This window comes from Pholis gunnellus (assembly GCF_910591455.1).
Source record: "Pholis gunnellus genome assembly, chromosome: 10".
In the NCBI taxonomy this organism is placed as follows: Eukaryota; Metazoa; Chordata; class Actinopteri; order Perciformes; family Pholidae; genus Pholis; species Pholis gunnellus.
In genome coordinates, this window is record NC_136537.1 from 4,386,184 (window position 1) to 4,413,010 (window position 26,827).

The window sequence follows — 26,827 nt, forward strand, 5'->3', positions numbered from 1 at the left end:
TTTCTTCCCACCTCAGCTCAACCTCCCTCCCTCCCTCTCTACCGGGCCGTGTTCTTCTCTTTTCATTGCTAGCTCAGCTGTCCAGCAGGGTGACTTGCTGTTTTAGCTACAGGCTTCACTTTGCCTCGTCATCCATTTTCTAGTTTTCTTCCCTTTCATATTTATTAAGCCTCCCGACTGACCTCAAGCGTGCCTTTTAAAAGCGGAGCGGAGGCGGCGAGGTGAGAGATCGCTGTGTGTCGACTTTATGGCTGACCGCGGGGAGGCGGAGAGAAAAAGAACCGGCGGGGAGAAGCATTTGAATAGAGTCGGGGGGAACATTTCATCCCAAAAGAGCATTGAAGAAAGCAATTCAACTCACAATTGTGCATTAAAATCAAGCATATAAATCAGTCTACTGCTTGTTGAGCTGCTCTATGACACACCAGTGCAGGTTTTATTGTTTCGCCCATGCACCAATGCCTTTTTTTCCACAGCCAGAAGCCATAAAGTGAAATCTAAAGTGGTCACATGAACCAGGTGGTTCGTTTGCCAGTTACAAGTCATAGAATACCAGATTTGACTATACTGATGGAAGCATATCAATAACTGTTGCTACCCGTAATGTAATGCTGTCACAACCCGGCTCTTAGGCTGTGACAAAAATAGAAAACGCACAGGTATGATGGATTATAAAGGTCATTTAAGTGCAGAAACATGAAAATCACACAAACCAATGAGTACGTAAAGGGTGTATTATCAATAACTTGAGTTTTTTTGCTGTATGGATGCTATGCTGTCTAATGTTTCCGTAGTTATACACCAGACGAACAACCAGTTCATGAACTGCATATTTTGAATCAGCTGTGTCGTAAATATCATGCACTTGTTCTCCTGTTACATGCAATGTTCATTGCAGTGGTGTAATTTTCAAAGATTTGCATCCCATTTATTCCAGCGAGTTCCGACAGAGCCAGGGTCAGTTTTGGTGTCGAAAGGTGGGAGAGCAGCGACGTTTCCTGCCATGCTTGCTGTGTGTGCCGACTACCATTCCCGTTTGTCTGTGTTAGCTTAGCTAGCTTGGCCTATAGCCACACTCATCCGCTTGTCCGACGTTCTCCCCTCTTTTTTTCTTTCTGGAAAAGCCGTGTCCGTGTCGACTCTTTGTGTGCCTTTCCTTTTACGCCTCGTTGCCGATGTAATGTTTCTGTAGTGTAGTTATGCACCAGACGAACAACGACTTGATGAACAGCAACGAGGACATGTAACAGCTCATGCCCTCTGACTTTGTCATGTTGACAAGGTCAGAGGGCACTTGACATCTTTCCAGAGAATTGTGTTGAGTGTTGAGAGAATTGAGTGTTTTGGGTCTTCTGTCAGTTTTTTTCTTTGTTTCATGTTTTTTTCATTCAGATTTAGTGTTTCCAGCTTTTATTCTGAAGTTAACTCCTCATGTGTCTTTTCTTGTTTTACTTCCAGCCCTTTTGGGTTTTTTTCCCGCCTTTGAGATTGTCTGTTAGTCTCACCTGTGCTCCTGCTCACCTATTCCCACTCCCCCATCACTAAGTCCCTATTTATAGTCCGATGCCAGTTTGAAATGACACTTTTGTGTTTGAGAATATATGTTGCCTCAAAAAAAGTACTATCATTCATTTAGGATGATCAGGGTCATAGGAAGCGGCGAACACAAAATGAGTTTTCAGTGTGTGAAAATGGTTTATTTTGATTTGTATTTTGTTACATCATGGTGCGAATGTTACAATTCAGTCATATGTGGCCTGATTTCCTAAATCTGCTTTCGTAAGTAGGTTTTCCCATGTAAACTTTAAAGGTCAAAATGTTTTTCGAGTCAAACTCTCATATCTTCCAATATGTTCTGACAGTTACATTTAAGGAGTGAAAGCTTGCAGTGGCCATATAGAGACATTTTCTTTCCATTAGGGATTAGAGTCGACCCTGAATTACAGTTTGATGACAGTCGGCGACACAAGCAAAGAGACACTTTAAAACCCTAAATGAGTTGATGAGTTAAAAGGATCTTCAAAGAAGACCGCATGACACGCCACCAAGTGTATAAGCCTACATGTGATAACCCTGCCATGCTCCGGGCCCGCTCCAGCACACTACAGTCCCTTCTCTGGTGTTTCTGTTTAATGCTGCAATAACTTATCTCAAGCATGTTTCTAATTCATGCCAAGAAATATGAGCATGCCCTTGTATTTCACACATACGTGTGTCCTTAATCTGAATTGAAATGATTTTCACACACAAAAACACCCTCTCACACACACTCCCTGGCCCCGTGGGCTGCTAGGAAATGCAGTATTAAATTAACACACACACTTACACAACACACACTCAGCTTTACTTATTGCTATACTCCTGGTTTTTGCATTTATAATAATGTGCCTGAGGAAGTACATGTGCAGATTAATGGCCCTTCTTTGGGAACAGCTAATAGTATGCAGAATTTATGCTTTCAGACTTTATTTTTAATAGGAAATGTATACACGTCTCATAATGGACGGGCGGTGGGGGGGGGCTCGCTACCCCTTTTTATGACAGTGAATTGGCTCGGTGTGTTCCTGTGGGTTTGTTTATTGTGAGGAAATGGGTTCAGACCAGAGGTTCCCAATTGGTGGGTCAATTCATCACCAGTCGTTAGAGCTTTATTTTGAAGGGTAGCACTTTTAAAGTGTACGATGTTTCTTAATATAGAATTGCAGCAGAGGTAAACCCTGACAATAGAAACAAAAGTGAAGCAGTTGATCATTTCTCTTCATGTCTCCAGTCCCTCGCTGTTACTCTTAACCAGTCTCAGCCATCCTAAAGCTTTGTTTATACTCTCGTCAGGCAACTTTGGCGCAAGCCTCCGCAGAGTTCTGTTGCAATATTCTCCGAAAGCCAGACGCTGTGCAAAACGGCGTATAAATCAAAATGTACTGTGAAGAAGCAAGAAGACAACGAGTGTTGTCCAAACCAAGCTCCACAATGCTGAGGAGGAATTGTAATTAACTGTGAACTTGTATCTCAAATTAACGGACCACTTTATTGCCTTTCATACAAGCCATGTAAAGACAGAGGTCAAGTAGTAATCGCATTATAAAGAAACAGAGGTTGAAAATTGAATTTGGCTGACAAAATATTTACTCAAATGTAGATTTTTTTTTTTTTGACCTCCGGTTTTTAAAACCGTTTTCCTATTAATTCTTAATACTGCTTTTATCAGAGAACAAAAAGCGCAGATCACGGCGTACAAAAATTCATGACTAAGCTGCAGAGCCTTCTCCTACAATATGCAGGCGGTGATTACACCGTTTTCTCTGTGCTGTAAATCTTTAACCCTTAGTATCTTTAAACTTCACTACAGTCCGTCTGGATCATAGACTGTATAAAAGAAGTAGACGTACTCATCGTGACGTCGCCCTATTGGTTCGTGGACTGTCGTTTTGAAAACTTAAGTTCGACTATTTCGCCGTCGCCATCTTTGAATTACGGACCAATGAACAGAGTTTACTATTTGGATTGAGGAGGAGTGACGTAGAGACACCGTATATGGCTCTGGTAGAGACCTGTCAATCACAGTAAAATGAAGTAAATGAACATCATGCTGTATTGAAGAAGACTTGAAACTAGAGATTGAGACCATAAACTCATGTTTACAATGTTTAGTGAGGGAATAAATCAAGAGAGAAGTAGAGTCATTTTCTCATAGACTTGTTTTTGCAACCGGAGGAGTCGCCCCCTGCTGGTTAGTAGAGAGAATGTAAGTTTTAAGACAGGTTGATGCCTGGTCTGGACAGAACTGGACATACAGTAATGTGCCCAAAGACTGTTAAAGCTACAGTTGGTGAAGGTCAGAGATAGATTCCATACAGGTGCACTCATTCTCCTGTTATCCAACACCATTTTTGCATTCAAGCCCCTTTTTTCTGCGTACACAATGGTTATTTAGGAAGCCCTGATCTCTGAGCCTTTTATCCAGTGGCCCGGTTAGAAAATACTGTGATGCATGTTTGTCTGATTTGACACTGAACGCACCGCTCGTAGTAACATGTAGAGAGTCAGCGGGGAACATGAAAGTAGAAAGTGGCGCAGGATGTGTGTATGCAGGCAGGTGCACTGAATACATTCACATGGTTCATTTATAATATTACTTTTTTATCACACACACACACACACACACACACACACACACACACACACACGTGAACCAACACTTATTTTGCGCGCCATAGAGCGCCACACAAATATATAACATGCACTCACACACCGCTCGCATGTAGCAAATGCTTAGCGATTACACCATTACATGCCCACAAATGTGATGGGAAATGAATTCATTTACGCAGGCATTAGCAGTTCAACATGTGCGGATGAACACACACTATTTCACGGATACACATGAAAGCTTTCACCGAAACACGCACACACGCAGAGAGATATTTCACTCACAATAGGGAGCCGGGGCTCCTATTAGACCGCGCCTCCAAACCTGCACAGATAAGAAGCCGCTTGATTTAAATGTCTTTCTATTCAAGCCGCTTTTGATTCACCTTAGGAGGCATTTCAAAATGTCTTTTCCACTCGCGGCGAGACTTTGACTCCTGATCTGTTTCCTTTTTTTAATTTTTTTAATATATTATATATATATATATATAATATATATATAATTGATTGTCCGGCACTTTCCTCATTTCCTCTGCCGCTTGTCCGAGCAAAGCTTTTTGTTAAAATGTCTAAAGAGAAGAGAAGCAGAGATGTGCCATTAAGAGCTCAAATGTGAAAATGGAATATGGTAATTAGAAATTAAAGAAATGCTATATTACTGTGTGTGTGTGTGTGTGTGTGTGTGTGTGTGTGTGTGTGTGCGTGTGTGTGTGTGTGTGTGTGTGTGTGTGTGTGTGTGTAAGTGAATCTAATTCTCACTCTTCTCTGACCCAACTGTCTTCTCATACTTGCTATACGCTGTATATCCATTTCTATGACATTGACTATCCCACCAACTTTTCCAATGCCGTCTAAGAGTCCTGGCGCTTGTTCTTTTTTTACTCGCTCTGCTGAATTTAAGAGAATCTTGTCTTTTTACATGTGAGGACAACATGTTAAAACCCACCATGATCCTCAACACCTTCTCTGCCTCATGTGTGCAAACCCATCAGGTCTATAAATGTTCGTTTCTGTCTCTCTCCCTTTCCCCACACCTTCCCTTTTGTTAACGAAGCGGAGCAGCGTAGCAGTCTCTTGCAGTAAACGTAGAGGAGAATGAGTTGCAGGGTTCATACTCCTGCGCTAGGTAGACGTTGTCAAATTTGCAATTTGTAGCTTGCATGTTATGTTTGTTTGCTGCATAGCTCACTAGCAAACAATACATGTTTAGCATGTATCTCCTGGTTGTGAGTCCACTGCCTGTGTGGAGTTTGTATGTTCTACCAACACATTCTGACTCCCAACTCTTCTGGTACGGCAACTCGGTCAATGGCCCTATAGGTTTCAAACTATGACGCTCTATGTGTTGGATGCATGGTGTCTTTTCAAAATAAAACGTCTGTGTTCACAGGATACAGTTTCTTCTCTTTACATGCATACGATGTCTTTTCAAAATAAGTTTATTTAGTGTTTAGGTTTATTTGCTCAACAAAACTACTTGGTTAGGTTTAGGTAACAAAAGTGCTTGTTGAGGAGAAGATCACGATTTGGGTTTGAATAAGCTAGTTTGTTACGTAACTGATGTTCGTAAAGTACTGAAGTTATGTAGCAAATCTAGGATAAAATAACTTGCTTACGCAGGTCTTTCACTCAGGTGAATGCTATTCGTGTCCCATGTGCAAGTCCTGTGTTTGTCTCACTCGTCCCACAAACATTAGATTTAGGTAACAAAACCACAACAAAACACACAGTGTTGAACACCAGTGGTTGAAAGCCCTGTGTTTTTAGGAACCATCTATCTTCCCTCCGACTGTCACAGTTCAGCTTCACACCCTCCTCACTCTACCTGTCAGTCACTCCCTCAGCCTAATTCCCTTCACCTGCTGCTGATCTGTAATCAAGATCTTCCCCCTCATCAGCACAACTCTTTTCACCTGTTCACTCACCTGCTGCTGATCATTAATTAAGCCACTATTTAGACTCCTGCCTCCCAGGCACACACTGCCAGATTGTTCTTCGGTTTTTCCATGCCAGACTCTCCAGCACTCTTTCCCGGACTGATCTCCTGTTGCCGACCATGCCTGTCCCTGTTCTGCCCGCCTTGCCTGACTCCCGGTAAACCCACCAGCCTTCTGATCCTGACACTGTTTTACTCTGCCTGCTGTGCCTGGAAGTTTGAAATAAAGAGCCAAACTTCCCTGGAATCTTGTGTGTTGCATTTGGGTCCATATACTACCGGTTACAGTACAATCTGGCCAGTCATGGACCCAGCACGCACCCCTACACCAGTGATCCGTTTTGAGAGGATTGAGGGGGCCCTCCAGCAGCATGAGGTGCTGATGACCGACCTCGCCGCTGAGACACGTCAGTCGGCAGCTACCCGGGAGCAGGCTATGGCAGCGTTAGCCGCGCAGGTCCAACAACTGACAGCTGTCCTGGCCCAGCGGATCGCCCCAGCTCCGCCTCCTGTTCTTCCGACGCCTGCTCCTGCACACGAGCCCCGTGTGGGTACCCCAGAGCGCTATGCTGGAGAACCTGAGGGCTGCAATCCCTTCATTACAAACTGCTCCATTTTGTTTTCCCTGCAGCCTCACACGTTTTCCTCGGAGGAGGTTAAAGTCGCCTTCACCATTAACCACTTGGCAGGCAGGGCACGACTGTGGGGCACTGCCGAATGGGAGAGGCGCACGCCAGCCTGCTCTTCGTTCCTGGATTTTTCTGCAGAGCTACGCAAGGTGTTCGGAGCGGTCTCCAGGGGTCCTGATCCTACTGGGGGACTTATGGAACTGCATCAGGGAGATCGGACAGTAGCTGACTATGCCATTGAGTTTCGCACGAGAGCACGCCTTAGCGACTGGAACTCGGCAGCACAGTGCGATGCCTTTTTAGCTGGTCTAGCTGAGTACATCAAGGACGAACTGATTTCATTTGATTTACCTGCCAACCTGGATGGCTTAGTGGAACTAACTTCTCGAGTGGACAAGCGCATCCAGGCAAGACGACAGGAGCGACTCAAGGGGAAGACAGATCGCCGCTCTTTCACCTGGCTTCAGGGTCCTCCAGCAGCTACCAGCGTCACCCCGCGGCCTCAACCTGGGGGTGTGGAACCCATGCAGGTGGGGCGCACCAGTCTCACTCCGGAGGAGCGTGAGCGCCGCCGCCGGGGAAATCTTTGCCTGTACTGTGGCCGGGCTGGTCACTTTATATCCCGGTGCCCAGCAAAAGGGCACGGCTCGCCAGTAGTAGGGGAGGTACTGGTGAGCCGAACCGCAAGACTCTCCTCCATCCAAAGACCCCTTTGTCACGCTCAGCTTCTGCTCGCGGACGGATCCCAGACCCTCACTACGTTCATTGATTCTGGTGCTGATGACAACATCATCGATGAGGATCTAGCCCTTCAGCTGGGCATTGACCGGGTTTCCCTGCCACGCCCTGTTCCTGCCAGCGCTATGGATGGCCACCTACTGGGGACAGTGACTCACCAGACTATGCCCGTCCGCCTGCTCCTGGCTGGTAACCACCATGAGACCATCCGGTTTCTTATCCTGCGGTCACCCCAGCACCCGTTAATCCTGGGATACCCCTGGCTCCGCCGCCATAACCCCCACATAGACTGGTCCACAGGAGCCATCCTGGGGTGGAGTCCATCCTGCCACCTGATTTGCCTAAAGCAAGGCGCCGCACCCCAGCAGTCGGCCTGTTCCAGCACTGCTTCAGACCTGTCAGGGGTGCCTACTGAATACCATGACCATCGGGAGGTATTCAGTAAGGTCAAGGCCTTATCTCTGCCCCCACATCGCCCCTACGACTGCGCCATTGACCTGCAACCAGGCACCACGCCACCCAGGGGACGCCTGTATTCTTTATCTGCACCTGAAAGAGAGGCCATGGAGGAGTACATCAATTCCTCTCTAGCTGCTGGGATCATCCGTCCCTCTTCTTCACCTGCTGGTGCGGGGTTCTTCTTCGTGGGGAAGAAGGACAAGTCACTGAGGCCTTGCATTGACTACAGGGGTCTCAATGATATTACCATTAAGAACCGCTACCCACTTCCACTCATCTCTTCTGCCTTTGAGCTGCTGCGGGGGGCTACCATCTTCAACAAACTAGACCTGCGTAACGCCTATCACTTGGTCCGGATCCGAGAGGGTGATGAGTGGAAGACGGCCTTCAACACCCCAACTGGACATTATGAATACCTAGTTATGCCCTTCGGCCTCACCAATGCCCCAGCCGTCTTCCAGGCCCTGGTGAATGATGTTCTGAGAGACATGTTAAACAAGCAGGTGTTTGTCTACTTAGACGACATTCTGATTTTCTCCAGGTCCCGGGAGGAGCATATTCACCATGTCCAAGCAGTCCTTCAACGCCTCCTGAAGAATTCTCTGTTCGTTAAGGCAGAGAAGTGTGAATTCCACGCCTCATCTGTCTCCTTCCTGGGGTACATCGTGGGACAGGGGACCGTGGAGATGGATCCTGCCAAGGTGTCAGCTGTTACTTCCTGGCCCATCCCTGACTCACGTAAACAGCTGCAACGATTCCTGGGGTTCGCTAACTTTTACCGGAGGTTCATCCGCGGCTATAGCACAGTTGCTGCTCCACTTACGGCCCTTACCTCTTCCAAGATCCGGTTCCAGTGGTCACCATCGGCTGAGGAGGCCTTCCGGAACCTTAAGGCCCGATTTACTTCGGCCCCTATCCTCCAAGTCCCTGACCCAGAGAGACAGTTCATTGTGGAGGTAGATGCCTCCGATGTTGGGGTAGGGGCCATCCTATCCCAGCGGGCTGCCAGCGACCAGAAACTCCACCCCTGCGCCTTCTTTTCCAGGCGGCTCTCACCTGCGGAAAGGAACTATGACATTGGTAACCGAGAGCTGCTAGCTGTCAAGCTGGCCCTTGAGGAGTGGCGTCACTGGCTTGAGGGGACCAGTTTGCCCTTTTTAGTATGGACTGATCACAAGAACCTCGAGTACATTCAGTCCGCTAAGAGACTGAACTCTCGGCAAGCGAGATGGTCCCTGTTCTTTACCCGATTCAACTTTTCCCTCTGTTACCGGCCCGGTTCCCGCAACGTCAAGCCTGACGCCCTGTCTCGCCAGTTTGTGGAAAAGGGGGATTCCACCCCTTGCAATGACTACATCCTTTCGGCCCCCGTCTTGGTTGCCTCAATCACCTGGGAGGTAGAAGAGAGAGTCAAGGCCGCCCTGGAGGACCAACCCGGTCCTAGCTCCTGCCCTCCTAACCGCCTGTTCGTTCCGCAGACCCTGAGGTCCGATGTCCTACAGTGGGCCCATAGCTCCAAACTCGCTTGCCACCCTGGGAGCCAGCGTACGAAGGATGCTTTGCAGCAGAGGTTCTGGTGGGCAACTCTGGAGAAAGACACCCGGGAATTCGTCAACGCCTGTCCTGTCTGCAACCAGCACAAGCCATCCCACCAGGCCCCCGCTGGTTATCTTCAACCTCTGTCTGTGCCACATCGGCCCTGGTCCCACATCTCATTGGACTTTGTTACTGGCCTACCACTGTCCAACAAACATACCACCATCCTGACAGTGGTAGATCGGTTCAGCAAGATGGCCCACTTTGTGCCCTTGCCCAAGCTCCCCTCTGCCAAAGAGACTGCTGAACTGGTTCTGCTGCATGTCTTCCGGCTCCATGGTCTCCCCACGGACGTGGTCTCTGACCGGGGACCTCAGTTTACATCTGTGTTCTGGAGGGAGTTTTGCACACTCATTGGGGCCACAGCCAGCCTGTCATCTGGATTCCACCCACAGTCTAATGGCCAGACTGAGCGCAAGAACCAGGAGATGGAGACAGCTCTACGGTGCATGGTCTCTAAACATCCATCTTCCTGGTCCCAGGAGCTCCTGTGGGTGGAGTATGCCCACAATGCCCTGACCAGCTCTGCCACTGGAATGTCCCCGTTCCAGTGTGCCTACGGGTTTCAACCTCCACTATTTTCGGCCCTGGAGAAGGAGGTTTCCTGCCCCTCTGCCCAGGCTTTCGTCCGTCGCTGCCGCCGTACCTGGGCCGAAGCCAGACTTGCGCTCCTCCGCTCAGCCAACCGGTACTCCACAGCGGCCAACCGGCGCCGCTCCAAGGCCCCAATCTACCAGGTTGGCCAGAAGGTGTGGCTATCGACCCGAGACCTACCCTTGCGAGTAGAGTCTAAAAAGTTGGCACCCAGATTCATTGGGCCCTTCGAGATCCTGAAGATTATCAATCCTGCCGCAGTGAGGCTCAAGCTGCCCCGGACCATGCGGGTCCACCCGTCATTCCATGTCTCAAAAGTGAAGCCGGTTCGAGAATGCCCACTGGTTCCTGCTGTGCAGCCTCCACCGCCACCGCGATACATCGATGGAGGTCTTACCTACACAGTTCGCCGCTTGCTTCGTTCCCGCCGCCGTGGAAGAGGTCTGCAATACCTGGTCGACTGGGAGGGCTACGGTCCTGAGGAAAGATGCTGGGTCCCCGCTCGTCACGTTCTGGGGGCCTCTCTCATCAGGGAGTTTCACCGCCGCCACCCTGACCAGCCCGCCAAGGGTCCGGTGCCCACTGGGGCTACTCGGTCAGACTCTGTTCCCTCTCCTCCCTCTGTAGCTTCTGATGTTGGGGAGGATGAGGAAGAGCCGTCTTCTGACCAGGACAGCTCACCCTCCGATGATGAGAGGATGGAAGTGTCGGAGGAAGTTTAGCCCTCCTCCAGGCCCCCTCCGCCCACCCGGGGTGGTTGTTTTGGGACGTCAGGAGCCGTCCCTTAAAGGGGGGGTTCTGTCACAGTTCAGCTTCACACCCTCCTCACTCTACCTGTCAGTCACTCCCTCAGCCTAATTCCTTTCACCTGCTGCTGATCTGTAATCAAGATCTTCCCCCTCATCAGCACAACTCTTTTCACCTGTTCACTCACCTGCTGCTGATCATTAATTAAGCCACTATTTAGACTCCTGCCTCCCAGGCACACACTGCCAGATTGTTCTTCGGTTTTTCCATGCCAGACTCTCCAGCACTCTTTCCCGGACTGATCTCCTGTTGCCGACCATGCCTGTCCCTGTTCTGCCCGCCTTGCCTGACTCCCGGTAAACCCACCAGCCTTCTGATCCTGACACTGTTTTACTCTGCCTGCTGTGCCTGGAAGTTTGAAATAAAGAGCCAAACTTCCCTGGAATCTTGTGTGTTGCATTTGGGTCCATATACTACCGGTTACACCGACACACCATATCTTTTTCGATATTTAATACTACTTCATTAGCTCTGACTGTTGCATAGATGCCTTGAATTTGTAAGTTCACAACGAAAGAGGATCCTGATTGACTTTCCATTGGCATTTATTTTTCGTCAATTGGAAGAAAACATTAAAAAAATGACAATTTGTGTCACAAAACCAATATACTTCACTTCATTACTATTTTACGACATGATACTGTTCTGTTATACCACGTTGGTTGCGCTGAGCTTTTAAAAAATGATGCACATGGGTTTACTTTGGAGTTAGCTGAGAGCCCGGTGCATCTGATACAGACACTAAAGGGTGCTTCTAGCATCGGTATCAGACGCCGACGTGCACTCACCAAGCAGCAGTAATTGTCCAGAGAGAGAACGGGTTGGTTCTACCTGTATCTGCGTGGCTTTCCTCCCATTTGTGCTGAATCGGTGACTCGCTGATATCTTCGCTACCTGGGGAAGAATTAGTAAATGAATCATGCAGCCTAGCTGGATCTCATCAAAAACCTTTTTCAATTTGTTCTGCATCAACTTCGGTTACTCTCTGCCTGCAGTGAAGAATCCACATGGGCTCTCCAGGACTTTGATCACAAGTGAAGGAGAAGGAAGGGGGAAGAAGAAGCACTGTGTGGGCCACTGATGACTAACTGAAGGAAGCACAGAGGAGAGCTGAGAGACTTGGAAACTTTAGGTGCACTTCAATCCAGAGAGAGTTATGAAGCCATTAACACGTGGGGGTTCATGGAGAGTTTCCTTGTTAAGTTACAGGAATCGACCTGTAATTTCACATCATTAAATTACTCCTTTGACTTGTTCTTTACGTCTTTTTTAGCTTTAAGGTCAAGGGGACTCCCCGGTGTAAAACCCATCTTCTACCAAATGCCCCTGTCACTAAGAATAAAAAGGCAGGAAGGTAGATAATGTCGAACCCTAATTGTGTCTCCTTGGGATATGTGGGAGGATTGAGAGAGAGAGAGAGAGAGAGAGAGAGAGAGAGAGAAGGGAATGTTGACAGGTGACAGTTTTTCAGAGGTATTAAGTTAATCAACCTTTTCTAACTGTATTTCAAAAAATGTCTAGTAATCTCCCTCCAGTAAATTACTCTGCTACACAAACACATTTCACCGTGTTTGTGGGAACGTTTTACGGTTATTCATCTTTTATTCTTCATATTTCGCACAAACATTAACCTTTTTTTGAAGCTGGACTTCAGCCCTAACGAGTTAGAAACAATGTTCTCTGTGGTTTTACCACAATTGTCTGCAAAATACAACGCCTGCATTACTGCGGAAGCTGCATTCGACTCACCATTTGTGTCACAGCACCAGCTAATCATACATGTGATACTTGAACTCTTTCTGTATGAGACAATCCTCTTCAAGGATTTCTTGCAGGGTACATTAGTGAACATTAAACAGCACATATGTAGATGATCAGCAGCTCAGAGACAAGGCACAAATCTGCACCTCTGGTCTGCAACAATCCTCCTTATGCAGAAGAGAAATGTACAATGTGTTTATGTGGATGTCCAGTCAGTGTTGATGGTGAATGTAGTCGATTGAAGCAAGAAATTCCTCAGTGTGTGTTATATTGGCCCAGAGTTCCCCCACTCCAAAACATTGTGTTCTTCCTGCATCCAGCAGCATCATTTGAGATGACAGTTGTTGGAGGTAAGGAACTATCATGTTCATCTCCTACTTGTTGTTCTTGTATTTCTCTTGGTAGCTGCGGCTTCGAAATTGAACTTCCTAAATCTGTTACAAGTTCCACTGTGGAAATGAAGTTTTAAAAAAAACGCAGAACTTTCTTCTTTTTGCTTTTATTGCAAACTTGTTACGTTTCCAAAAGGAAAAAATGACATCCCAAAATATGAGTGCATAAGAATGTTATGGAAGAGGATACCTTTTACAGTGTTTTGGCTGACTCTGACAGTAAGCTGTATTTATTCAAGCCGAAGTGAAGAAGTGCAGCAGGGAGCAAATGACAGAGGGAAACACGACATGCGGTGCCTTATTTGCTGAAATTGCGCTCCGATGACAACAACAATGTATTAATTCTGCTACAATGAATGTAAGCGTGGGCAGTTTTTTGTTAGATGTTATATAGAAAAAAGAAAAACACCTTTTTTATGTGTGTTTGTGTACATATGATAATGATAATGGAATAAACTGAGGTGGAAAACTCATTTCTAAAGTAAAGTCAAATTACAATTGAGGCAAACTAAAATGCCTCTGTGTACAACGTTGTCGTGCCTAAAGATGGTGTTTACGATGCCGAGACTGTGGATGTGCATCTTGGCCCTCCACTATCCTGACCTTTTAACCTCTAAGCCTATTTTGAGCCCTCCGCTCTAACATTTCATACCCACACTCTAAGGGGCTTATCTCGCTAACTACAAGGTCTATTTGAATAATTTCAATGGTATTCCTTCTCCTGGTGAGAAATAGGTGAAATTGTGGTCGTACTTGTAGTACTTGTAGTACCTTGAAGTACTTTGTGTATATATATGTTTTTGAGTGATTAAAATAGGTTACATGGTCCATTTGATCAGAATCTCTTCGTCATGTACGTTTTTGAAATATTTTGAAATATCATTTAATTCGTTCTCAGAAGTGATTTGTACTACATGTGTACACTCTGTCGCCCCCCCTCTAGAGCCCAATTGGGTTCTGCTCGGGATCTAAAGGTTTTAATTAAGGTCGGGGGTCATTTCCTTGGATGCAGATATTGTACAGGGCCTAGACACACATGATTATACGCCATATATTTAATCTATGTCCATAATGTTGATGCCCAGCCACAATCGTTCTTGGGAGTCTTCTCTTCAAGAGAGTAAAGGCTCGATGACTTGCTTCTTGCAGCTGACCTGGGCTGGAGACGGATTTCCATGATCCCTGTACGGTGTAAGCAGCCAGCGTTGCACTGCAGCATCTCATAAGATGTAGAATTCACCGTTCCTTGTTAGAACCAAGCCTCTGTTGCGCAGTCCGCACTTGTGGAATGTATTGGCATCGTGCATGTGTCCAAACTGGCATCAATGATGAAGCATGAAGATTTATCTGTGTTTGTTCCCTGTAGAATGCCACTGTGGCACCGCTTCCTGTTGAAATATAGCAAACAATTATTACCAATTGTACCTGAGCAGAGAATGAAGTCGCTCTCCTCCTGTGTGTGTTCTTATCCTTGTTTTTTGTTGAGATCTTTTGCCCTGTGAGTGCAGAGGGTATCGGGAGAACAGTTGAGAGGGAGCTAAGAAGGCCTGGTCGATCTCGGAGACTTTCCCTGTCGATCTCCAAAATAAAAAATAAAAAAGAAGAAAAAGAAAATCCTGTGCTTTTATTTTCAAGGGGATTTTGTCTGCAGCCTGTCTGCTCATCATCTCCGCTTGTTTGCACGTCTCAAAACGCGCAGCTAGTGGGCCCTACCGAGGCGGGTCTATGAAGCAGTTTAGCCAATTGCTGATTAAAGGTATAAATGAGTGACATACAATTTAGCCAATCAGCGTCCTCAAATAGATTCAGAGTGGGGCCAAAACGATTTGGCCCCAAGCTGCGCGTTCTCGTCAGGAGAAGTCTCTACAGGCGAGCGCGAGCGCCAGGCGAGCACTGCTCCTCCAAGACCCGTTTGAGAGCAGAAATTTCGCGGAGATTCTGCAGTTAAAGAGCTGATCCCAGATCAGCCTGACCTCACAATCAGACAGCAGACTAGCGGGAAAGGGAAGCAGAACATGAAGCTTCTCTACTAGCTGCACCAGACAGGTTTGGCTAGCTCAGGGGTCGGCAACCGTTACTATACAAAGAGCCATTTTGCCCTATTTTCCACCAAATAAAATGTGTCTGGAGCCGCAAAAGCTATTTGATGTCAAATTTCTCGCCACATATCAAGCATTCAGGTAAGCCAGCATCGTTGGCAGTGAAAGCAAATTAATACGTCCACGCAGAATTAAACTCTATTTTCCTCCGTGACTTTTCTTCTTTTGGATTTATCCATCGATAGTTTACCGAGGGTGGAGGTCTGCAAATGCTCAATGACTTAGAAGAAAATGCGCGTTACGATGTAAGATGCAAGTGGCCGATTTTGAATCTATTACTATTTTGCTCGACAGGTTCGAATCCAGGTTGATGCGATCTTTCCATAAATATATTTTCTTCAATGTATTTCTTTATACGTGGCTGTGATGTAGTGCTCACTTACACAATCGTAATCAACACAATATATATGAGATGTGGCTTTTAGATCTCCAGCAATATGTTTGTGAATGTCATGCTAACAACTTATTTAGCTTTTTAAAACAACGGGGACAGATCCAGCACGGACAGTTAGGGAGTGAGGGATGAGGATGTAAGGAAACATGAGAACAGCAATGTAGGGAGTGAGGGATGAGGAGGTAAAGAAACATGAGAACACCAGGGTAGGGAGTGAGGGATAAGGAGGTAAGGAGACAGACACCTCACAGACTGCCTCAGACTGGCTGTCTGTGCTTATGAGCCGAACTACAAGGCACTCACAGACGGTGTTCAGTCACAGCATCACACTGACTTGAGTCACATGACTTCTGATGGCATTGTGATGGGACACAGAGCTGAACTGCACATACATTAGTTGCACTGACTGAGAATTGTGTCAGTGTTGTGTTGTAACGTCAGTTGATAAATACAACAGTTAATATTGGTCGTTCATCCAGCCTGCTCATTGCAAATGTGTTTTTTCTTGTTCATATTGTGTGCGGTTAACAAATAATTTCCTTTTTATGTTGCACTGAAATGAAGTCATTTAGTGTGTTCTTGGTCACATCAATTTGAAAGCTGGACCAAAGTGTTTGATTTCATTCAATTACAATTAGGCCAAATAAAAAGCCTCAAGCTGTAAGTACAGTCTGGACAGTCTTTTTCTCTCAACGCCTCAATAAGTAGATCTTGCCGGTCACCAAGGCAGAGGTCAGGGATCTTGGGCTTAAAAAGGTTGGTGACCACTGGACTAGAGTATAATCTCCGGAGGAACCTGATATCATTGGTGTAGTGTGTTGTCTACTCCGGAACAGGTGCACAGGTTAGTTTGTATTCAAATACATAAATGGATATGGAGAGCTGATAAGCGGACTGGGTTGCTGCAGTGCTTTGACGCGTCTCCATCTTTTGATACATTCTGATTCTGAAACCTGTCACTATTTAAATCCATTGCAACAATTCAAGCCAACTAAATCTGTGTTTGCTTTAGAGGAGGAACAGATTTTAGGGAAAAGTACCTCATAAAGGCCAGACCTTCAAATGGCAGACGTATGGTACGAACATACAGACACTCACACAAACCTCCCAGGTGAGTATATACTTTGAAGTACTACATGCTTCTCCCACTTGTTCACGCTCCGTTGCTAAGCAGGGATCTCTGCAGCTCCCATAACAACTCTTCTGAAAGGCTTTTCACTCTTCCTCTAATACCTTCTCTCTGCCAAGCATCCCTCCATCCGACATCCACTGCTCTATAATCCAGACCTGTTTTCTTCTCCACCTGGCCGTCCTCTGGTCCTTGTCTCCGTCCTTTTTCTTCTCCCTTGCATTTGTTTTTTCTTTGAGTCACCACTTCCACCACTGCTTATATTTCCTCTCTCTCTCTCTCTCCTATTTTGTAATCCCTTTGTATTTTGTCTCATTCCCTCTCCTTCTTCATCCACATTTCCCCATGCTCTCCCTGTGCTCCTCCCTCTCTCAAGTATAACCGTCTCCCTCATGTTCTCTCCAAGTCTCTCCGTCTAATCCTCCTTTTCTTTTATAGCACTTCTGTGTTTTCATCTGTTGTCTTTCTTACCAGACTAATTTTCACAAGCTTTGTCTGAACATAAGTGGCAGGTTTGGCACTTTTTTTTAAGACATCCAGCACGTTGATCACAGGCCCGCTAAAACTCTCGATGTTGGTGTGACAGCTTTTTAGACACATCGGCAGTGGAATCTCTTGTTAGCATTCATTAGCCGTGTTCCAACAAGACATCGGGGGACCACAACCAATCCTCATTAAGAACCAAATTGGCTTGCTAGTAATTTCATCATGCCATTTCCCCTTCCAGTCGTCCTGGTGCAGGTTTAACCTTGCCACGCCAAAACATTTACCACGCTCTGGTGTGCATACAGATTGGACTGCCAGGGTTGGCTGTATTTGATGAGGCACTAATAAAGTAATATGTCACTCAATATTAACTTTTGATTATTACAGTGAGACAATGTAAGTTTTTGAAAGATGAAATAACCAACACGTTCTCATTCCCTACTCGTCAAATACCAGCCCTACGCTTCAAACTATGACTCGCTGTGTTCCCCTGTAGTGTCAGTTTTGGCCGCACACAAACAGAGGGGTGAAAGTCCTGTGTCCGTTTAACGCTATACCATCCACGACCTCCTCGTTACGTGGACTTTCTCGCTATATAAACGGCGGCAGTTGCTCTGACCTTCTAATAACGATGCGGATGGGTTTACATTGGAGTTCGTCGAAAGACTGGTGTGTCTCATACAGATGCTAAAGGCTTCTTCAGTGTAGTCGGAATCAGACACCGAGGGGCACTGATGAAGAGTGGGTAGTTGACAAGCTGAGAGTGAGAACACACCCTCATTCAATTTAATATATTCAGGGGTTTTGCTGCAACAGAGATACTCGGTGTAATATGAATATTGTAAGCAGACTTCAGATGACGCTTACATGAGTGTGTACATGAATGTGTCCTCACAGAACAGTTCGTATGATGGCCGACAAAAAGTTACTCCTCATTTTCCGCGTTTTTCCTACAAAAGTCTGCAACACGTGTCAATTTCTGCTACATGCATAATTGTTTTTTGAATAAACTTCACAGGAAACTCAGTTTAGGCAACGAAACCGCTTAGTTTGGGAATGCATGGTCGTTGGGAAGTGCCGTTACTGAAGCATGCGAGTTACGGTGTGTGATTTGGCGCTCTTTATACGTCCTCGCTCATAATTACGTCACTAACATTCGAAAAAATGTTGCGGTATCTACGGATTACCACGCATTGTATTTCGTAGGTATTGCAACGAATGCTGAATGAGACCAGCCTGTCTTGTCACACAACGTTTGACCTTTACCCCTAATTGTCATTCCTCAGAGAGGCAGTACTGCTGACTCTAAAGTTCTACTGTACGGTTCGGTACCACATGCTGTTTTTTTTTCAATTTCGTTTTCTCACTGCAGATAGAACCTCAACGTAGGCAAGCTTCTTAGCTGATCGTCATCGCGATGCTGCAGGAAACCACAGAGACATCATCTTCAATGCGACACAAACATACAAACGCAGTGCGTTCCCTCGCTGGGTCCTTTTCATCGGCACAGAAACAGAGGGAACGTCTGTGCCTTGTCAACTGACCACAGCCAATTCTGTCAATTTTCTTTAAATCTGGGTGGATTAAAGGAAAATAAATGCTGTTGCTATCGACGGAAGCTTGTTTTGTTGTTTTCTTTTTAATTGTGCAGGATTTCCCGTGTCCAAAAAGTGACGATTCTAGTGACAATTATCTCAGACCAATCGGTGGCATGCAGCGTTTTAATCAGCTCCAGGTACCGAGCACTATCTACAACTTTTACCAAATAAAGAGCAGTTCCAACCAAGTCGAGTGCAGCCGTGCCGTACCATGAAGTGGAAAGGCAGCATGAGTCTTGTTTATATCTTTTATCTATAGAAGCAGGACTTGATGGCTTGATTCAGTTCAACTCATTGAAGGGCTGCTGTTCTCTCATGTGTTGATAGACATGATATGCTACATACTGTAAAGTATCCCTACTGTGACAGCAAAGTAGTTACTTCACATGGAAAGAAATACTGGTTTGGATACGCACTGTTAATACTGAATTCAAATTGTGTTCAGGTTGTGTTCTCGTGAACTTTTGATACACTTGCTCCTCGATCTCCCTGCTCTCATTAATACATGAGTTACTGTAATACAGTTCCCCTCTTCTCATTGACTCAGCAATAGTAGCTTGTGTTTAATGCAGCGGAAACACATTAATAGAAACCACGGCTCTTCGCAACGTACTGTACCACGTTGACCTGTTTAATATGGAAGTAAGCTGCACATGTTAATCGTGTTTCACCTAATTGGAGCATAGTTTTACCAAAACGGTATATAATTAGGCTCATACCCGAGCCAGATTTGGTTTGTAGCTAGGCTGAGATTGGGAGGTCTCTGCAGCATAATCGTGGCACTAAATGTACTAACAGAGAGGCTCAACAAAGAGGAAAGAAGAACGAGAGAGGATACACAGAGAGGAAAGGAAAGAAAGGAAAGATAACGAGTCAGGGAAATACTGGATATCGGAGGCGCAGGAGATCTCTCTCTGTGACTAATTCTCTCCTGATCTCTCTTTCTCCCCCTCGTTTAGAAAAGACCTGTTCACTCCCCCTCTCGCTGACACACACCCACACCGCTACCACACACATACACACACACATGCACGTACACACACTCGCAAAATACCGCATACACCCACACTCACAAATCCTCTCTTTCCCTCTTACACACTCTGTCAAACACACACACACACACAAACACACGCGTACTCACACAAGCAAAAATATAAAGGCGGAATCGCCCGGAGTGTTTGCAACCCACACTGTTTCCTATGTGTGGAAAAAAACCTACACACACACACAGTGATCTGAGACAGAGGAAAAATTATATTTTGTCTTTTGATCCAAAGCCGTTTGATTTTCTCCGCCTCGCTTGCACAGCCACTTAGCAGCTGTACGCTTGTGTAACCGGTCTGTGCTGTTTCTGTGCTCACAGCGTTGGATTTCTTTCAGCACGAATTACGTTCTTCGAAGCCTTTGTGTTGTGTACATTTGTTACCGTTGGTGGAGCCCAAATGCTCCCAACCATGAGGGCATCTGACCCCTACTTGAGATTATGACCCAGGGACCCGTACAGACAGATTCTTGACAACTTTCCACACTGTACAGAGAGAGATTAAGGAGAGTAAAGGCTGCGATGACGTGCAGTGAGTATCATGGCTCTAGGCCAGACTCTGTTTAAGGCCTTATTCATTTTAAGCTGTTTATTTGCACCTTTGATAACCTGCAGCTGAGCACCCCTGCTGCCAGAAATAAAGCTGTTAAGGGAGCGTTTCCTCCTTGACCGAGCAATAGTGGGTAACTGCGGAGGGAGTTAAGTCGTGATCCCAACGGTAATCCGTGGCTCTTTAATAAATGATAAGCAATCTAAATGCCCATAAAACTATTCCAATCAGAGTTTGTGCAGACCATGAAAGGCAAATGTAAAAGCAATAAGATGCTTCCCTGCTACTTTAAAGACCCTAAAAACCCTAAAAAGTATTTTTGCATAACATTAAACATTCATGAAACAACGACGAAATTCAAGTTTGTTGAATTTGCTCTTTAAAACTGTAGTTACAGGTCATATTTGAGGAAAGTTTGGGGGGAAATGTCTTTTTAGAACCCAATATTTTGAGTCAACTCATCGAAACAACGCTAAATATTCACCTTATCTAAAGCAAGGAGTGAGTCCTTGAAAGTTCATTTGCACAGTTTAAGACTTCCAACAGCCATTGTTTTTTTATGATGTCAAATCAATAGCTTGGAAGGAGGAAGATGAACATGGAAAATGGTCGGCATGTGACACAAAGTCAACTTTTTGTTTATGTAAATACATTTTTCTATTCTGCACACTACACGTGCTGTGTCCGCTCAATGCTTTTGAAGCAATCACATAGAGGGATTAAAAGCACACAACAAATGGAGCATAGGTACACAGTATGTTTGTTTTTTACAATGAACCCAGTGAGAGAACTTAGCTACATATAGCCTCAGATTAGACAGATATTTTGATCGTGAGGTATAGTCTGCCAGAGAATGTTTGTGATGGATTTTAGTACAACAATTATTACCATCACTATTACTATTGCTCATTTTAAAGTTTTCATTGATAATATAAAGTGCAGGGGGGTCCCCCCCAATTGCCAACGGGTATTTTGCACACTGGCCTCAAAGCTCCACCTTTCATCTGTCGGCCTACATCCTCTCCTTCCTTCCCACTCTCATTTCACTCTGTCTCGACCTCCTCTTCTAAGCAAAGCTGTTTATGTAACACCAGAATGTTGATGCGACAAGCAGACGCTTTACCCAATTTACATAAAATGATCAAACGTGCTCTGTTTTGGTGTGAGCGTGTGTGTGTGTGTGTGTGTGTGTAACACTATCACACATCTAGCACCGGGCAGCAGGAGACACAAAAAGCAGGTTGTTTAGTCAATAATGGAAAGACAAGCAGGGAGTCTTGCAGAGTAAAGAGTATGAATAGAACAGATTCAAGTTTAGACCGCTAAAGCAACATAATGAGGCAGAGAGCGCAACGTTAACGAGGGGCAGCTGGGTGGGCAGGTGATTGGGTCAGCTGATGAGCTGAGGCAGGAAGCTCAATAGTGACGGCTGCTGAGCAGGTGAGGAATAACAGAAGAGATTAATGTGAAGCTAGAGCTGTGGCATTTCCCCTCTGGTATCCATCCTCTGTCCTCAGGCACTATTTTTCTGGATTGTACTGGTTATACCAGCTGGTTAATGTGTGTGTGTGTGTGTGTGTGTGTGTGTGTGCACTTACTTCTTTGCATGTTTATATGCCCGTTTATACTGTCCGTGTCTGAGGCACCATTTTATCTACAGGGTACTAACTAGATTAACAGAGTACAGAAGTACAAACAAAGCCTGCGGCAACAGATTTTTTACAACCTTGAACATTGAACTTAAGAAAAGCAGGTACAACACAGCAAGAGAACGCTTCTGTGACTCAAAATAAATGGAATTACTCATGGGAAGTACACAAAAGAAACATAAGTAAAAACTGGGCAACAATATTTGTTGCCCATATATAAATTCATATATATAAATATATATATATATTGTTTTTCTCTATGTACACCAAAATATATCTCTTATATACAAAAATAAATGCATTTATACTATAGATGCTCTCACACGCACACACACTACATTGTTGTAACATGTTAATGACAGAAAGAGTTTGCTGATGCCTCCCTTCATTCTTATGTAAAAACCCTATATATAATATGTTTATATAAAATGTATTTACATTATCATTCAGATCATGGTGACAATCTCAAAACTGGATAATGCATTACATATTTGGCAGCACATCAGAAGGGATATACTGTATATAAACATTATACACACCAGACTTTTCACAGCTAGACGTAATCCCATTTAAATCCCTCTTTAGTTTGTAAAAGACTTTATTCCAGTGCCCCATGCCTGCAGTCAGGATTCATGCACATGTCATTGTTCATTCTTAATTTGATCCGTAGCACAGATTTGTTTTTCAGGAGCAGATTATTTTGAGTCACTATAACATTTTCCTCTGTACAGACCAGTGAAGACAGTGAGAGAGAGAGAGAAAGCGTTATGTTTGGTATGTAAACAGCACTGTGATGATGATGATGATGATATGTGAATGGGTTTTAGTCACAGTTTGTACCTCAGTATTTATCACTTTGTGAATAGAAATTCTACCCTTATAGGCACAGAGCTGGTGATGGATTTTGGGGTCCAGGAGACTGGGTATTCATCGCTCATCATTAGCCGCCGAAAGCACAGACACACAGTACTCATGAGAAATCCACAATGGGGAACATTTATGGTCCTGCGGAGGCCAATTTGTCCGGGAAGGATGGCTGGATATGTGCTCCAAATGTAATGTCATTTTTATCCGGCAGTTGGTGTCGCAGTTCAAGTTGTCAATGAACAAGTGACTCAATTCATCAGCCAGACGCACACGTTCCTGAAGTTCCATCAGAATGAACTCAAATGAGATGAAAATGTGAGGAACGAGGGAAAGTGAGAAACGAGAAGAGCGTAACTTAACTTGGGCTGGTGCTCATCGGTATAATGTGTGTGTTTACCATTAAATCACTACTGCATGCTGCCGCTTTCTAGGCATGTTATTGGCTAAGTGACCAAACAAGCCGCGACAGGAAGCAGAACGCCGACACTGTCTGTTGTGTAATACGTCTGGCCGGGCAGCTGCTAGATTTTTTGCTCCAGTCTCCAAAGTCTTCTATCAGTAAATCATCTGCCATCACAGTACAGTGGTGATGTGGAGTCAGCAGACGGGGCCAGTCAAAGGGGGTAGTAGGCTGGCGAGTCCAGGCTGTTTTCATGGACTTCAGACTGTATAGAATGGGATACTTCGGAAGTTCTGGCAGGTGTGGAAGTCATTTTGTTGTTGATATTACATGCGCCATCAAATCAGGTGCATCCACAATCTGTTTCTCTCAATAGACAGTCTAATCCAAACCAGGCAATGCAAGGCTCAGCAATGAGACCCCCCTCCTCTTCAGGGAGAGGAACTGGACTGTTCCCTGACTGTCTATAACTTCATTATCTCTATATTATAAAACATTGTTAATATATCTATATATTTGTCTTAGCCAGTATTTTTTAACTGCTATCTGTTCATAAAATGAGAGGAACACCAGAGTCTTGGCAATTCAGATCCTAAACCAGAGCTTTTTTTTTTACCTTGTTTTCTTATCAGATTGTAATATTCTGCTGTTTTTGAAAGTTAGGGGTTATGTAACTGAAATTCTTATGAGTCAGAATATTGTGGCCATTAATGTTGTTGCTGCCCAAATCTCAACACTTGGCCAATGTGACCAATTGATCAAAAGGACTGTGGTTCTTAGAAAGCATTCGTTTATACACATTTGCCGCTCATTCAGTCTGCGGGCTAAAAGGAAAAGTAGTCGCCTGTGCCATGAGTGAGTATTATTTCATAATAGCGTTCATCCAGGTTGCAGTGTAAAAGCACAGCTCAGCTGGAGTTCACCAGAAGTTCACTCACATCCAACACTTCAGTCTTCGGTCCTCGTTGCCCACATTTCTCCACCCACCATCGCACCCAGATTTGGCCCCTTTCATGAAAAACTGCAGCATACACGAGAAAGGCAATTAGATGTCTGGAAGTTTCTGTTCTGGCACACTGATATGCGAGAGTAAATATGTGTGTGAATAGAGAGAGACACACAAGGTCTGTATGAGAGTGAGGGAGGAGGACCTGTAATATAACAGGTAGCAGAATGTGTGGACCTATTTGGTCTTTTGAAAAAGGATTTTTGAAATCAAAGATCTCCTCTTCCTACTTTCTGTACTTGATTTATTGAACTAGCCATCTCCTTCCATCTCCCACTTTCCTCCTCCCCTAATCTACCATTTACCCTCAGTCGATCTCTCTCTCCTACCTGCCTCTGCCCTCTCCTCCTCCTTCCACCTCCTCCATCACCCTCTTCCCAGAGTCCCTCTGCGCCCTCCCTCTCTCCCCAAATCTCCCTCCATCCATCCATCCCTCCCTCTCATCTCTCTCTTTATCCCTCTCAAAGGGAAATATCATGGAGAATTTGGCAGGCACTCCAAAGATAGAGAGTGGGCTGAGAGAGAAAGAGAGAGAGGACAGAAGAGAGGGAGAGAATTAGAGGGAAAAAAGGAGAGGTAAAGAGGAGAGGAGAGCCAGAACCAAAAAAACGCTCTCTCTAATTTCCGGATGGCTGTTTGTGTTTGCTGTGAATAATTTATCGTCTCCTCTCTTGTTCATGTTCTTGTGCATCGACATGTTTATTTAATGCCGACGTCCATCAAATATGTAAAAAAGAGACCCAAAAAGACATTGTTTCCAAATGACCGTGACAAGATGTAAATGATCGCTGCTGTGAATACAGAACTCCCCTTCTGTCAAAAAACAACATAATATCAGTGTCACACTTCGCTGATGGGCCCTCGGCGCGGAGGTCAGAGGTCAGGGTCAGACACACAACAGCAGTGCTGGAACATGTTGGGGTTGTTTGACTTGCTGAAGGAAACAGCAGCAGGGGGAGTCCTGTCAACATTGGAAGTTGATCTCGACTCCTTTGATTTAGAGTCTTTAAGCAGCATATTAGTCTGAGGCGAGACCTGATGGAAACGTATATATCAAAGAGGCAAGAGCGTCGGCTTTGAACCAGTTCCATGAGGATGGTTTTATCAGTCTCTAAAATCTTAAAAACCCATCTAGAATCAAACACACTAATATATATAGATTGATGTTTGGAAGAAAAAGAAAGGACAATTAAACTGACTGATCTTGGGTTAAAGCATTTCTTTTTGAGGAACAGTTTGAAAGTTTGCTTGACAATTGAATGGAAATACGACTAATAATATAGGTTATGAGCTACAGAGTATGGCACTGTGGGCGCTACCTCAGAGAAAACTCTATACCACCCCCTCACAATAACGAATACTGTTACCTTTAAGATATTAAGATATCTTTAACCTTCCGTTATGAACATCGATGAATGCTTTGTAAATAGTACAGGTATTTCCTGCCTTTGTGCAACTGGATATGATGCTTCAGTTTCGTTCAGGTTGAGCTTACTAAACGTCTCCACCATTTTCCTTGAAACGCATTGGTACTAGTACATCTTTACAAAGCTGGCGGAGGGTAATTTTAGCCAGTCTAGGTAAATACAGCTCAAAGTACTGTTTATTATATTTACAAAGATTGATTGATGGCTCTAAATTGACCTCAGGTGTGAATGTGAGCTTCAATGTATGTCTGACTCCATAGTAAGCACTGTGATAGTCTTGCGACCTGTCCACACAGATCAGCTGGGACCGCTCCAGCCCCCAGGGACCCTCAAGCATACAAGGTTACAGATAATGGATGGATGGTTTATCTTCTGTAGTTTCAGGCTACAGTCCTCTTGGTAGTAAAAATATGCTTTATTTATTCATTTCAAGTACCTTGATTAATAACCGAGTCAACAGGGGTCGTGTCTAGATGATAACCATCGATTTTCAAAAAATTGCGAGAGTTCCACAAATCAAGGGTTACCATCTTGACACGACCGTCAACAGGCCAAACTACAATAACTAACTTAGCGTTGTTTTTTGTCCCATTCACCTCAATGATAATCAGGACCATGGTAGCAGAAAAACTGCCATTTCTCCTACACCATTTGGAATGTTTTACGGTATGGTTTGTGTTGTCATTAGTTGCACTGAAAACACGTTTCGCCCAATAGACGATGTTAGATATCGCTTACCAGTCCAGAAGAATTATTGATATTTCAGCATCAAACCTCATCTCTTTACTTGCTAAGATTCTTTGCTTTATAACATTTCTTTTCTTTGAAGCCGAACATGGTTTCTTGCCGAGAGTTGGTGTTCGGGATGGTGATAAAGGTGGCGTGCATGAGCTTGAGCCATCTTTGTGTTTACTGTCCCACTAATCTGGGGCTGATCCTTCAACGTGATTAAGAAGCAGCTCTACTTCTTTGTCTTCTTATGTTGGACTGAGGCCAAATTAGGAAGCTACAGTGACTCACTTTTGCCTCTCGAAGTACAAGTGGTTTTACAAGACATGACGGCTCTTTGACATATTTGATAGTAAAGCCAGCTCCACTCGTTGAAGAATCTTTGAAACC